The sequence below is a fragment of the Nuphar pumila genome, chromosome 3 (genome assembly GCF_984573655.1).
Source record: "Nuphar pumila chromosome 3, dmNupPumi1.hap1.1, whole genome shotgun sequence".
In the NCBI taxonomy this organism is placed as follows: domain Eukaryota; kingdom Viridiplantae; phylum Streptophyta; class Magnoliopsida; order Nymphaeales; family Nymphaeaceae; genus Nuphar; species Nuphar pumila.
The window spans coordinates 5,918,468-5,932,588 of record NC_143251.1 but is presented as its reverse complement, the minus strand read 5'-3'; positions in this window follow the sequence as shown (position 1 = coordinate 5,932,588).

The window sequence follows — 14,121 nt, the reverse complement described above, 5'->3', positions numbered from 1 at the left end:
ACCTTTGTTTGGACTTTGATGATGTGGAATAGTCCCATATTGATGAATCACAAAATGGTAGTGGGGTTTATATCTTTCTTGGTGATTCAATCACTTGTTTCAAAGAACAAGGGGATGGAATGGTAACCACATGTGTGTGTGCGCCTGTCCACCGCACCGTGTCGGTTTGGGTAATTGGTCCTTTAGGGCCATATCCATTATCTAAGTTTAATGTTTCTTTTTGTCTCGCATTAATTATTTTATTTGGATTAAATAAAGGAAAAATAGAAAATGGATAACGGATCATTCCGTTGCAGGGTCGCATCACTTTGTAACAGGTAATGGATCTCTTCCATGTCTTTAGTATCCGTTCAGAGATTATAAAACATGGTTAGAGGGTTGCAGTTACGTAGTCTCTTAAAAATTATCATGCGATATTGTTTCTCTCTCTCCCTACTCTCTCTTGCTTTCTTGGGGCCGTTTTCTGGAAAGAAGAGTTCTACATCAGTTGTTCCCAGAGGTTGTTGTCGAAGGGTGATCTACCATCGGAGTGCATCGATCAATATCGCTGAGGCTATTGTATCCTGGGAGAAGGACGTTGGACACTTTTTGCACCGTATATGAGAGTGAATCTTCTCTAAGGAGAGTATTTTTATATGCCTTAGCCTATTACATAATATTAACATGTTGTCATTGTTGTTCTTATTCTGTTCTATGCATCTGTTTGGTTTGTTGTCCTTGTATAAATTTTAGTATAAAATGAAACTTGACATGATTGAACCCTGTCACGGTTTGAATATATTGTTTAATGTGCATATCATGTTGATTTATAATCTAATTTGTATCATGATATTGTATTTTTTATCTCACAGTCTTAGAGAAGATTCTAAGCATGTTGATTTCATATAGTTTTATACCGAAAGTAGACATGTTCGATATGCATGAAAAGTTTGCGGTCAGAATTTCAAGCGTTGGCAACAACGTACGAAAATCTGGTTCACGATTATAGGCTTGATTTTTGTTCTAGAGTTCGAATGCCCTACCGTTTCTGATATTGATCCTGATCCCGCCACTGTTACTGCGGTTGTAGATTGGAAAAAGAATGATGATATATGTCATGGTTGCATTCTGTTAGCTTTGTCCAACACTTTGTTCAACGTATACAGTTCATCATCCACCACTGCTAAAGCCCTATGGAATCAACTTGACAAGAAGTACAATATCGAAGACCAAGGTCTTGAAAAGTATTTTGTTGCCAAATTTTTGAAGTATCAGATAGCTGAGGGCAAGTCGGTTACTGAACATGCACATGAGTTTTTGTTACTGCTTCATAGTTTGACTGAGGCTAATATGAAACTTTCTAAGAAGTTTCAAGTTATGACCATCGTGGAAAAATTTCTCAAGTCTTGGGTAGACTCTGGCATGTCTCTCAAGCATCGTAGATGAAAGATTTTCTTGGATGATCTAATGGTAGCCATAGTCATTAAGGAAGAGCATAGGAGTCAGAAACAAGTTGTGATGCCAAATGAACAGCCTAAAGTTAATATGATGACCGGATCATTTAAAGACAAGGGCCAAAAAACTAAACCTGCAATGAAAAACCAATTCAAACTCAAAGCCAAAATTCAAAAAAAGACAAAAAACAAACCTTGCTGGAATTGTGGACAGGTTGGGCAAAGGAATGTCCTTCCAAGAAGGCTAAGGCTCATGGGACCACAGATGGTACTCCTCAAGTTAACATAGTGACTGAGTATGTTGGGACTAGCGCTGAGTATGTTTCTGTTAACCCTCAAATCTATCTTATTTATGAGCCAACTGAGTGACTGGTTGACAAATGGACTAATGTATATATTGGTGTTGATAAGTCTGCTTTTGTCTCTTACCAGGCTGATGAAGGTAGATCTGTGACTATGAGCAACTCCACGGCTGCAAAGGTGTTAGGGATTAGACGCATAGACCTGAAGCTTTCTTCAGGACGAGTTTTATCTCTACACAGAGTATATCATGTGCTTGTAGTTAAAAGGAATATTTTAAGTAGTTCATGACTAGTTAGAGAGGGTTATGAGTTTAACTTTAAATGCAATAAAACTGTTATTTTGTATTCTAAAACATTTATTGGCAAGGGGTATTTAAATGATGGTTTGTTTAAACTTCGTGTTTAACATGTTTGCAGTAATAAATTAGATAATGATATTTCTTTTGATTCATTGTCTAATGTTGCTTGTAATATAGAATCATCTTATTTGTGACATAATAGATTGGGTCATGTGAATTTTAATTATGTAAAACGCATGGTAAACTTAAAGATGATTTCTGAAAATTTCATAGATAAAACTAAAAAATTTAATATTTATGTGCAAGTGAAATAATATAGGAAACCATTTCATACGATTGTTAGAGATTCTAAAATATTAGATTTGGTGCACACAGATATCTATGAGTTTAATGGAGTGTTAACTAGAAATCATAAAAAGAACTTTATCACTTTTATAAATGATGGCACTAAATATTGTTATGTGTATATGCTAAAATCAAAAGATGAAGTTTTTGATAAGTTTCTTATTTTTAAGAATGAAGCAGAAACACAAACTGATAGAAAACTTAAAATATTGAGGTCTGATAGAGGAGGATAATATACGTCTAACAAATTAGATAATATTGTCAATCCGTTGACATAGTTCATGAGTTTATTGCTCCATATTCTTCTCAATCTGATGCGATTGCAAAAAAAAAAAATAGAACCCTAACTGACATGATAAATCCTCTACTTGGGAGTTCTGAATTACCTACCTATATGTAGGGAGATGCTCTGAATACGGCTTGCCATATTGTGAATAGAGTTTCCCAGAAGCATAAAGATAGTAGCTCGTTTGAACTCTAGAGAAATATGAAATCTAGCTTAAAATACCTCAAAGTGTGGGGGTGCCTTGTAAATATACTTATGTCAGAGCACAACAGGAAGAAGTTGGGTCCTAAAACCGTAGATGTTGTCTTTTTGGGTTATGTAGAGAACAATTGCGCCTATAAGTTTTTAGAAATTAAGTCTGAAATATCTGGCATAGATGTAAACTCTATTTTTGAGCTTCGAGAAGCTACATTCTTTGATAATGTATTTCCCATGAAAGTTGGTATACGTCAGAATCTTTCTTCTTTATATGCACTTTCAACTTCTGGTTCTATTCTCGAATATGTGGAAAAGATGACAGATGTGGAGGTTGAGCCATCTTATTCTCACTCTGAACTAAATGAGTCTGAGGAAGTGGTTGAATCAAGAAGGAGAAAAAGACCACAGATTACCAAGGATTTGGGAAGTAATTATATCACTTGCCTTATCGAGGATGATCCTCCTACTTTTCGAGATGCAATAGCTTCACCTGAAGCAAGACATTGGAAAGAAGCCATAAAGAGTGAAATTGACTCCATTGTCTCTAATGACACTTGGAAACTGGTTGACCTTCCTCGTGGTAACTCTACTATTGGGTGCAAATGGATTTTTAAGAAGAAGTTAAAACCAGATGGATTCATTGATAAGTACAAGGCTAGACTGGTTGCCAAGAGATTCAAACAAAAGGAAAGAATAGATTATTTTGACACCTATTTTTCGGTTACACGGATGACCACAATTAGGGTGCTTATTGCACTGACTTCTATTTATGATTTCTCGGTCCATCAAATGGACGTGAAGACCACCTTTTTGCATGATGATCTTGAAGAAGAGATTTATATGGATCAACTTGAGGGTTTTGTGGCTCTTAGTAATGAAAATAAAGTTTGTAGACTTATTAAGTCATTATATGGACTAAAACAAGCCCCTAAACAATGACATAAAAAATATGATAAAATTATTTTATCATTTGACTTTGTTGTTAATGAATCTGATAAATGTGTTTATTGCAAAATTAAAAGTGATGCATATATCATTTTATGCATGTATGTAGATGACATTATATTGTTTGGTTTTAATATGAGAATTGTGAATGAGACGAAGTCGATTCTTAATAGTAAATTTGATATGAAGGATATGGGTATTGCAAATATGATCTTAGGCATAAAGCTGACTCGTTCAGCTGATAGAATAGTTATTTCTTAATCTCATTATGTTAAGAAAATACTTGAGAAATTTGGTTATAACAAAGAAAGATGTGTAGCAACTCCATATGACCCTTCTACTCCTCTTTATAAGAATACGAACGATGTTCCCGTGTCTCAATTAAGGTATTCCACATTATTGAAAGTTTGATGTATATTGTAAATTGCACAAGACCGGATATTGCGTTCTCTATGACAAAATTAAGTAGATACACAAGTTGTCCAAATCACACTCATTTGAAGGCATTGAACAAGGTACTTGAAATGAACTATTTTTTTGAGTTTGCATTACAAGAGATTCTTTGTCGTACTTGAGGGATATAGTGATATAAGTTGGATAGCCGTGAACTCTAAGAGTTATGGCGTAACAGGGTATGTATTTACCTTGGGTGGCGGCACAGTCGCCTGGAGGTCAGTAAAGCAGACCATCTTATCGCGATCTACTTTTGAAGTTGAGCTTCATGTTTTAGATATCACAGGAATGAAAACTGGATGATTAAAGGGACTTCTAGAGGAACTTCCTTTAATGAGTAAACTAATTTCTGCGATATCAGTACATTGTGATAATATGACAACAATTGCAAAGATCAAAAGCAAAAAATGTAATAAAAAACAGATGAGACACATCCAAGTCAGAATAAAATCTGTAAAAGAACTGGTGTCTCAGTTAGTGGTTATTGTGGACTATGTTGGATCCAAAGATAACACAACTAATCCATTAACGAAAGGACTAGATAACTCATTAGTCCTGAAATCTAGAGATGGGATGGGGCTGAAACCCATCAGTAGTTCATTTATAGTGGCAACCCAACCTATCTGAGTGGAGATCCCACAAAGTGGGTTCAATGAGGTAATAACAAGTTGTAGGGTGAACTGGATCACACCTTCTTAATATAATACTATGTATCTATGTCCTTTTTCCTGATTACTCTGGAAATGTGTTGTAGCTGTAAGTAAAGAAAGAGTGAAAACTCTTAGTGGGTTCAAAGCCTTCTAGGCGAGATGTTAGCAGTGTATCTCTAGATAAGCCCACCTATGTGAGTGTGACTGTGTAGCCGCAATTTAAGAAATTGAGTTATTCCTGAAGTCACTCACAAAACAGGATTCAGGTGCATGACCATTAACGTGTCGCCCTAAATATTACAACCAGAACCTTTATCATGTTGTTGCTAATGGATACTTATACACCAAAGGTTCAAGTTCAAGACTTTAGTCCACTTCGTTCCTGTGGGAGTAAAGTTAGCCAACTAAGGTAGTGGTTCAAACCGAAAGGTACCATTACTGAAAGCATGATATGTCCTACTTCAGATTACTCCATCTTATATCTTTGTTTTCTCCTATTTTCATTCTTTGAATTTGTGGGGGAATATTGGATGTAAGAAGAGATGAAAATATAATTCAAAGAAGAAAATAATTTAGGGACCACTCCTTTTATGAACTACCTTTGTTTGGACTTTGATGATGTGGAATAGTCTCATATTGATGAATCACACAATGGTAGTGGGGTTTATATCCTACTTGGTGATTCAATCACTTGTTCCAAAGAACAAGGGGATAAAATGTTAACTACACACACACGCCCGTCGCACCATGTCAGGCTAGGTCTGGATTTGGGTTTGGGTTTAAGTAATTGGCCTTTCAGGGCCATATCCATTATCTAAGTCCAATGTTTCTTTTTGTCTCGCATTGATTGTTTTATTTAGATTAAATAAAGAGAAAAGAGAAAATAGATAATGGATCATTCTATTGCAGAGTCACATCACTTTGTAACAGGTAACAGATCTCTTCTGCGTCTTTAGTATCCGTCCAGGGATTATAAAATGTGGTTGGAGGGTTGCAGTTATGCAGTCTCTTAAAAATGATCATGCGATATTGTTTTTCTCTCTCCCTGCTCTCTCTTGCTTCCCTGGGGCTATTTTCTGAAAAGGAGAGTTCTACAACAATTGTTTAAAGAGGTTATTGTCGAAGGGTGATCTACCATCGGAGTGCACCGATCCAGATCGTCGAGGCTATTGTATCTTGGGGGAAGGACGTTGGACCCTTTTTGCACTATATGTGGGGGCGAATCTTCTCTAAGGAGAATATTTTTATACGCCTTAGCCTATTGCAGAATATTAACATGTCATTGTTATTCTTATTTTCTTCTATGCATCTGTTTGGTCTGTTGTCCTTGTCTAAATTTTGTTATAAAATGAAACTTGACATGATTGAACCCTGTCATGGTTTGAATATATTGTTTAATATGCATATCATGTTGATTTATAATCTGATTTGTATCATGATATTGTATTTTTATCTAACAATATGCGGTAGTTCGTTGTAAGTGGACTACTCTGACTGAACTCCTAAACTGAAATGAACCAATTTTCATGGAGTTTGTCTGTCGAGATGGGTATAAGATTTTGAACCATTTATAAAAACATATAAGTTATTGGGTCTACCATTTTAAGTCTCAGAACATCCAAACCTGATGCTCAACCCATTCCCTGATGTGAAGAAAGTTCAATCCATCTCTTCTTGGGTTTGGGTTGGGCCTGGGTAAAATTGGACAGTGCTAAGGGTGGTTCAAAGTCAAGTCCTTTTAAACCCGAGTATCAAACACCGGGTTGAGCCCCCAAAGGGGTTTGGAAAAGTGGGATGGGGCCTAGGTCGCTAGGCAGGAGATGTAGGTTCAAATCCCATGTGTCACCCTTTGCGCAAGCCGAAACATGGTGACTCTCTATGGAGCAAAGGGTAAGCTCACAGAGTTTTACGCTGTCAGAACAGTGATCGTAAGTACAACAGGCAGAGTCAGTGCAGTTAGGCCTCTTATCTTGGGGGCAGTTTCTCCATGTAAATATCAAAAACATTGGGTTGGGCTCCATTGAATGAGCCAGCCCATATTTACTTGAACTGGATCAAACTCATGAATTATTGGGCTCTAAGCTGCTGTGGCAGCCCAAACTTAGTCCCTCTCGGGTCCGATAACCAACTACCTCTGGGTATGTCTGAAAAGAATAAAACTTAAAGGTCAAGAAGAAATTGTAATCTTCTGTGTGTGTGCAACGTTGTGGGAATTCACTGAAGCAGTTGTCATATTGTTATGGGCAAAAATTTTATTTGAGCTTGTGTGGCGCTAGACCGACCATTCTGGCCAGACTAACGACCTAGGTTTCACACAAATTCTTTTTGTGACTGTCGATTCGATCATTGACATTGTGCATCACCACGTGAATAGCTGCCTAGCCCAAGCCACGACTTCATGCATCTTTCTTATATGCATACCACAATATTCTTCAATGAATATATGACAATGATCATCGTTCAAGTTTCGAGGAAGGGGTGATACTCATGCCCCTTTGAACCAACAATCTAAATTCAACAATAATATCGCTTCCTCACAATCACAACACAATCTTTTGAAAGCATCATCTAAAAGACATTGCAAATATTTCAATGGATGGAAGTCTTGCGTTCAATTGATAGCTATACATTATAGTAAGCAATGCTACCCAAATCACTCGTCCATGCTTAGGCATTCACTTGCTTAGCCCCCATTATCATACATGGTTAATAACACCTAATGTGATTCTCAACAAAATTAACCCTAAACCATTTTTCCCATAGAAACAAAATGCTAAGCATTAGATATTTTATCAAAGTAAAGAGGTACTTAACCAAATCTCTAAACCAACCATCATTCCGCTGGCTCAATGCTTTACCGAATAATGCTTCGTGTTTGTGCCATTTCAGTTGACACTATTGTCCATCGCATGACATGCACATTAATCCAAATCATTCAAGCTTTTTCCTACGTCTTTTCACTCAATAGAGGTCAAGGTTACACTTGTCACGTTACTATCATTTTTTTCAAATCACGTCATGTGTACGTCTTTCTTTTAAGATTAGTACGATATTATTAAGCTTAGAATAGCATAGGTTGGTGCTGCGATGAGATATCACAACACCAACAGTACAAAAATTAAAGAGGAGCTGAGTTGGTTGCTTGATACAAGCGTGTTCTCGAAGCTCACACTGGTGAAGACAGGCTTCAGTTGAGACCTCTCCTCTATGAAAATCCTGTTGTTCCTTTCTAACCGGACTGCCGGCCATGTCAATTGTAACCAACATCACCAAGCGAATCGCGGTTTAGATCATTTCCTTTGAAGAAGTTTCGCGGTTACCAAATGATGCAGACTATAATCAAGCTCACCGTGAAACCTGAAATCACCCCAAAAGAGACTGAAGAATGACTGCATATATTGACACTCCTAGAATAAATGCTTGGTCGATTCCTCTTCAATCAAGCACTACATCACGACTAGGGAAATGAAAGCCTTTCTTCTTCAAGTTACATTTAGTTTTCAATTTATCCATGATAATTAGCCAGCTGGTTATATAGCCTCTGGGGGGAAGGCTGGAGCCCCATAGAGCAGCACCATCTGAAAGCCACTGCACTGATACGATACAAAAGGGATCTATAGCAAGAACTGAAAGCCACTGCACTGATAATCCCACCAGAGAGTACTTCCAGTGAATAGTATCTTCCTTTTCATTAAGCCTTTGAGAATAAAGAGTATCCATCAAGCTTAACCATTGTGAAAAAACATGCTGGTTGGGATTCTGTCCAACATCACTTCCCAACCACTAGCAGTGGACTATAAATAGCTGGTACATGTTGCATAGTCTCCCATCATTGATCCAAAGATCTTTCCAAAACAGAATGTATCTTCCATTCTCAACCACCAAACACCATTTTCATGTATTGCTAAAGTATGGTTTCACCAATTTATGGTGTTGAGAATGGAGTTGCCAAAAACACTCATTTTGTGAATGTTGTTGAAATGTAGTACAGAGCCTACAACTCCATTCCCAATTCAGCATGACAACACCACTACTACTCAACAAAAGAGAGCATGAAACCACCGGTGGAAACTGCAACACATCTAGGATTCAAAGCTCCCAAACAAACAGGTTTTTTACTTCAACGATAATGGTCCACAACGGTTGCGCCCTCCTAACCTAGCTGTGGTTTGTCACCTGACATGGGATGACCACGGCTCAAAACCCCATCAATCTGAGGTCATGAGGGTAATGTAAACTTGCTGAGTGTATAGAACTTGACAGGACAAACCACCTGTGTGGTTCCAGTCAATTTTGGATCTGTATTAGTTTTCATTTCCTTACCTGGTCCGGGTCTGCCTAACCCCAGCTTGCTTATCAAAAAAAAAAAAACAAAGATTGAACATTCAAGGGAAATTAATTCTAAACAAGCGTGGGTATCACAAACCATTTGTCAACTTAGGCAAATATTGTAACGTAAGAAGAAATTCATATATAGTGGACACATCAAGAGCAACTAGTATACATACTATAGCAATTAAAAACAAAGAGGAGTGTATAACATGCAGAAATGTACTTTATTCAAAGAGCTTATTACGTTATCAAGCTCGTAACTTTTATAGCAGGAGACCTGCTATAGTTTTTTCCGGCAGAGAAAGCAGGGATTAGGCAGACTGCTACCAGTTATACAACCATACTATTGGGATTCGAACTTGCTTCGTTCCAGCACAAGGTGAGGTGCACTAACTGCTCCTGCCAGACAAGCAGAACCCCCGTTGGTGGAAACCTGCTATAGTTGGACCAACGGGGCTCCGCTTGTCTGGTAGGAGCAGCTAGTGCATGTCACCTTGTGTTGGAATGTTGCAGGTTCAAAACCCAATGGTATAATTGTATAACTGGTAGGGGTCTGCCTAACCCCAGCTTGCCTTTCAAAAAGAAAAAAAAACCCTGCTATAGTAAAAAGATTGAGTTTGAACTTGTCTCTTGATGTACAAGTTGTAATAATTTTTCTTTTTGGTAGGAGCTTGCCAGCCTTAGTTGTTAAGTTGTCAAGTAGAGAAGAAAGGAAATAGAGCAAAAAAAAAAAATTTAATAGACAAGTTGGGATTAGGCAGATCCCTATCAGTTATACAATAAGCTATGTACTCATGGGTATAGAAGTTACGATGTCCTAGTACTTGGTGACCCGACCAGATGAACGGTGATCTTGTGGGTGAAATATTGCAGATTAAGAATCCAGATGGGTAGGATTCAGGAAAGGGGTTTTGCAAATTTTAGCTGTTCCAGATCTGATTCCGATCCTAACCTTTATGTATTTAGCTGTGTCGGATCCGGACAATTTGCATACCTAATAAAGACGGTATGCTTTGGGTGCTTGATCAGTTGGTGGATACAAGATGAATGGCAATTGGGTGCCAATAATATGAACATCTCTGGTATTTGATTCAAGTGCAATTATGTGTAGGGGTGTCAACGGGCCTGGTTTACCCGGACCAAACCCTATATGGTCTGGGTATGGTGATAAATAAGAAGACCTGATTAAGACGGGTCCGGACCTGAATGCCCGATTAATACATGGACTCGGGTATAGTTTGAAAATTTTTATACTAGAACCGGACCCAACCCAAGTTCCGATTAAGACCTGCAATTGTTCAATGTAAAAATGATAAAAAAAATATGGTTTTTTCCGGGTTTGGTTCGTGTAGTTCTTAACGGGTCCGGGTATGTTTTTTCTTATAGTGGACCCGATTAGACTCAAGTACAGACCTGATACCATACCCAAAAATCTGGTACAACTTTGGTTCCACCTGGGTTCCAACCAAACCCGACCCTTTGACACCCCCTAATTATGTGCCTCAAGCTCATGCCAATGAGCTAATCTATAGGTTAGTCCTTAATCTATATTGATAGGTTTGGCTTGCACCTTTTCACTAAACACATTTGGGTTGTAAGTACAACATGACTGTTTTTCTTTTTTCATTTTAAAGGTAATAACATATTTTCTTTTTCCTTTTTTGCTTTTTGGTTGTTGCCACATTTTTAGGGCATGTTTGGAAGCGAGAAAGATGTAGTAAAAGTGATGCAAAATGAAAAATCCATACTGATTTTTTGACCCTTCCAAACAAGAGAGACTTTTGCGTTGAGAGAGTTTTTATAAAAAATACATTTTTTTTAGAAAACATTCCTGCATGAGAGAGGTGGAGGAATGTTTCTTGGCAAGAGAAAATTTATTTTTACACTCCCCATCACCTATCTTACAACATCTCACTCCCACTCTCCTCCTCCTCTTTCTCATTTTTTCACATTTTTTCAATCTGTTTTTCTCATGTTACACAAAACAAGTGAAAAACTTTCTTTTGAAAATTTTCTCGTATCAAAAACTCTTATAGGCAAAACTTTCACTATGAGAGTTTTTCTCTCTTCCAAACATGCCTTTAGTGTAGCTGGTTGAATAAAAAATGTCTTAAAGTGGAGACATGTAAAACCATTTAGAGGATGTGTTAAACTACATAATTTACTAGGTATTAAGTTTGTTACCCCCCATATCTTACAACTTATCCCAACCACCTCCTATTTTTTGTTTTATGGTATACCTATCGAGGCTTGGAAATGCTTGGGAGAGAAAGGTTTGGAATGGTTGACAAATCTTTTTAACTTGATTTGGCGAACAAATAAGATGCCTAATGAGTGGAGGAAGAGTACTTTGGTGCATTTATATAAGAATAAGGGTGATATACAAGATTGCACAAACTATCGTGGTATAAAACTCATGAGTCATACTATGAAACTTTGGGAGAGGGTGATTGAGTCTAGGTTGAGGAAGGTTGTCATGATATCAGAGAATCAATTTGGTTTTATGCCTGGAAGATCAACTATGAAAGCTATACATCTTCTTAGACAACTTATTGAAAGATATAGAGAGAGGAACAAAGATTTGCATATGGTTTTTATTGATTTAGAGAAGGCATACGATAGAGTACCTAGGGACGTTCTCTGGTGGACAATGATGAAGAAAGGTGTTTCTGTCAAGTACATTAGTATAATTAAAGATATGTATGAAGGAGTAGTAACCAATGTTCGCACTTGTGGAGGGGTGACAACCAATTTTCCTATAACGGTTGGGTTACATCAAGGATCTGCTTTAAGCCCTTTCCTATTTGCGATAGTGATGGATGAGCTTACGAGATCAATTCAAGAAAATGTACAGTGGTGTATGTTGTTTGCTGATGATATTGTTTTGATTGATGAGTCTAGAGCTGGGGTTAATGCTAAGTTAGAATTATGGAGACAGACATTGGAAGCTAGAGGTTTTAAGTTGAGTAAGAGTAAGACTGAATATATGGAATGTCGGTTTAGTAAGCAACGAAGTAGTGATGGGAGTGTAGTGAAGCTTGGTGAGCAAGAAATACCGGTGAATGATTATTTCAAATATTTGGGATCCATCATTCAAAAGTATGGAGAAATTGATGGAGATGTAAATCATAGGATAAAGGTTGGGTGGATGAAATGGAAAAGTGCAACTGGAGTGCTGTGCGATCGTAGAATGCCATTGCGGTTGAAGGGAAAGTTTTATAGGATGACTATTAGACCCGCTTTACTATATGGTACGGAATGTTGGGCTGCCAAGAGACATCATATTCAAAAAATGAGTGTAGCTGAGATGCGGATGCTTAGATGGATGTGTGGAAACACTATAAAAGATAAGATTCGGAACGAGGAGATACGTAAGAAGGTAGGTGTTGCACCCATTGAAAATAAGATGCGAGAGAATCATTTACGGTGGTTTGGACATATTCGGCGAAGGCCTAATGATGCTCCCGTTAGAAGGTTGGAGAAATGGGAAAATATATTAGTTAAAAGAGGTCGGGGTAGGCCTAGGAAGACTTGGATGGAGATGATAGGAAAGGATATGAATGCTTTGAACCTCACCGAGGACATGGCATTGGATAAAAATGATTGGAGGAAAAGGATTCATGTGGAAGACCCAAAATGAATTTCTTTTTTGGTTCATATCGCTGACCCCAATTGTTTTGGGATGAAGGCGTAGTTGTTGTTGTTGTTTTTCTGGAGAAAACTGAGGTTAGGTTAGTCCGACCCCTACCAGTTATACAACCATACCATTTGGAGTTCGAAGTTCGAACCTGCATCGTCCCAACACAAGGTGAGGTGCACTAACTGCTCCTGTCAGACAAGTGGAGCCCCGGTTGGTAACCACCTCCTTTTTTTTTTCCAATTATTGCAAATACCTCGCATTAGGAGTGTCTTCTTAGTGAGGAGACGATCAAGATTAAGGGGCGTTTTGACGGCATGGAACACAACGTCCCTCACTGTTCCACCCCTCACTCAGAAATAGTGTCCCAAATACTTGGGACAAAAACTAAAAAGGTTAAAAAGAAAAAAAAAAAGAAAAATTTTCATTTAGGAGGTTAACCTTAACCTTTTGCCTGTAATTTTAAATGCGGGCCACACTTTTTTAAAATTTCAGATATTGCCAACTTTTCTTGAAAACAGCCAAATAGGGCCTCAGGACTAGGGTTGCAAATGGAGGATCTCGAATCCCAAAATACGTTGTGAAGTAGGACCAGATCAGATTTGGGACAGCTAAAGCTTGCAAATTTGGCTTTCTGAATCATCATCTTGGAAAACATGATTCCTTTTAGTTTCTTTTATAGTTGTATTGTTCCTTGAAATTTAAAGGTATTCATTTATTCTCTTAAAAAAAAGAAAAGTCAGAGGTCACGGTTGTAATTTGACTTGCAATTTAACCTGATTTAAGAGACAATAGCAAATGGAGTCCCCATGTTTGACTGTTTGCAGGAAAACAAAAGGCCATATTTAGAATTTCAAAAAAGGTGAAGCGCATATTTGAAATTAAGAGCAAAAGGTTAGCCACTAAATATTTTTTTTTTGGTAAAAAAAAAAAAACAGAACACCTGAAACAAAAGCTTGACTTGTCCAAGGCCCATTGAAGGACAAGCCCACCTGAACAGGAACAGGCTCGTAAAGTAGAAAAACTAATTACGAATTAATTGCGACGAACTTCATAGGGATGGGCTAAGGTTATGTAAATTTTGTTGTTGGTCGTGATTTATGAAATTAGCGTAAGGAAAGGGAGTTTTATGATAATTACCCAGTCAAATGGGGCTTATTTAAAAAAAGAATAAAATAAATGAAACGTCGTTGGATAATAATTCCCTCCCACCTCGATATAAACCATTGGCGGGGTTTTCT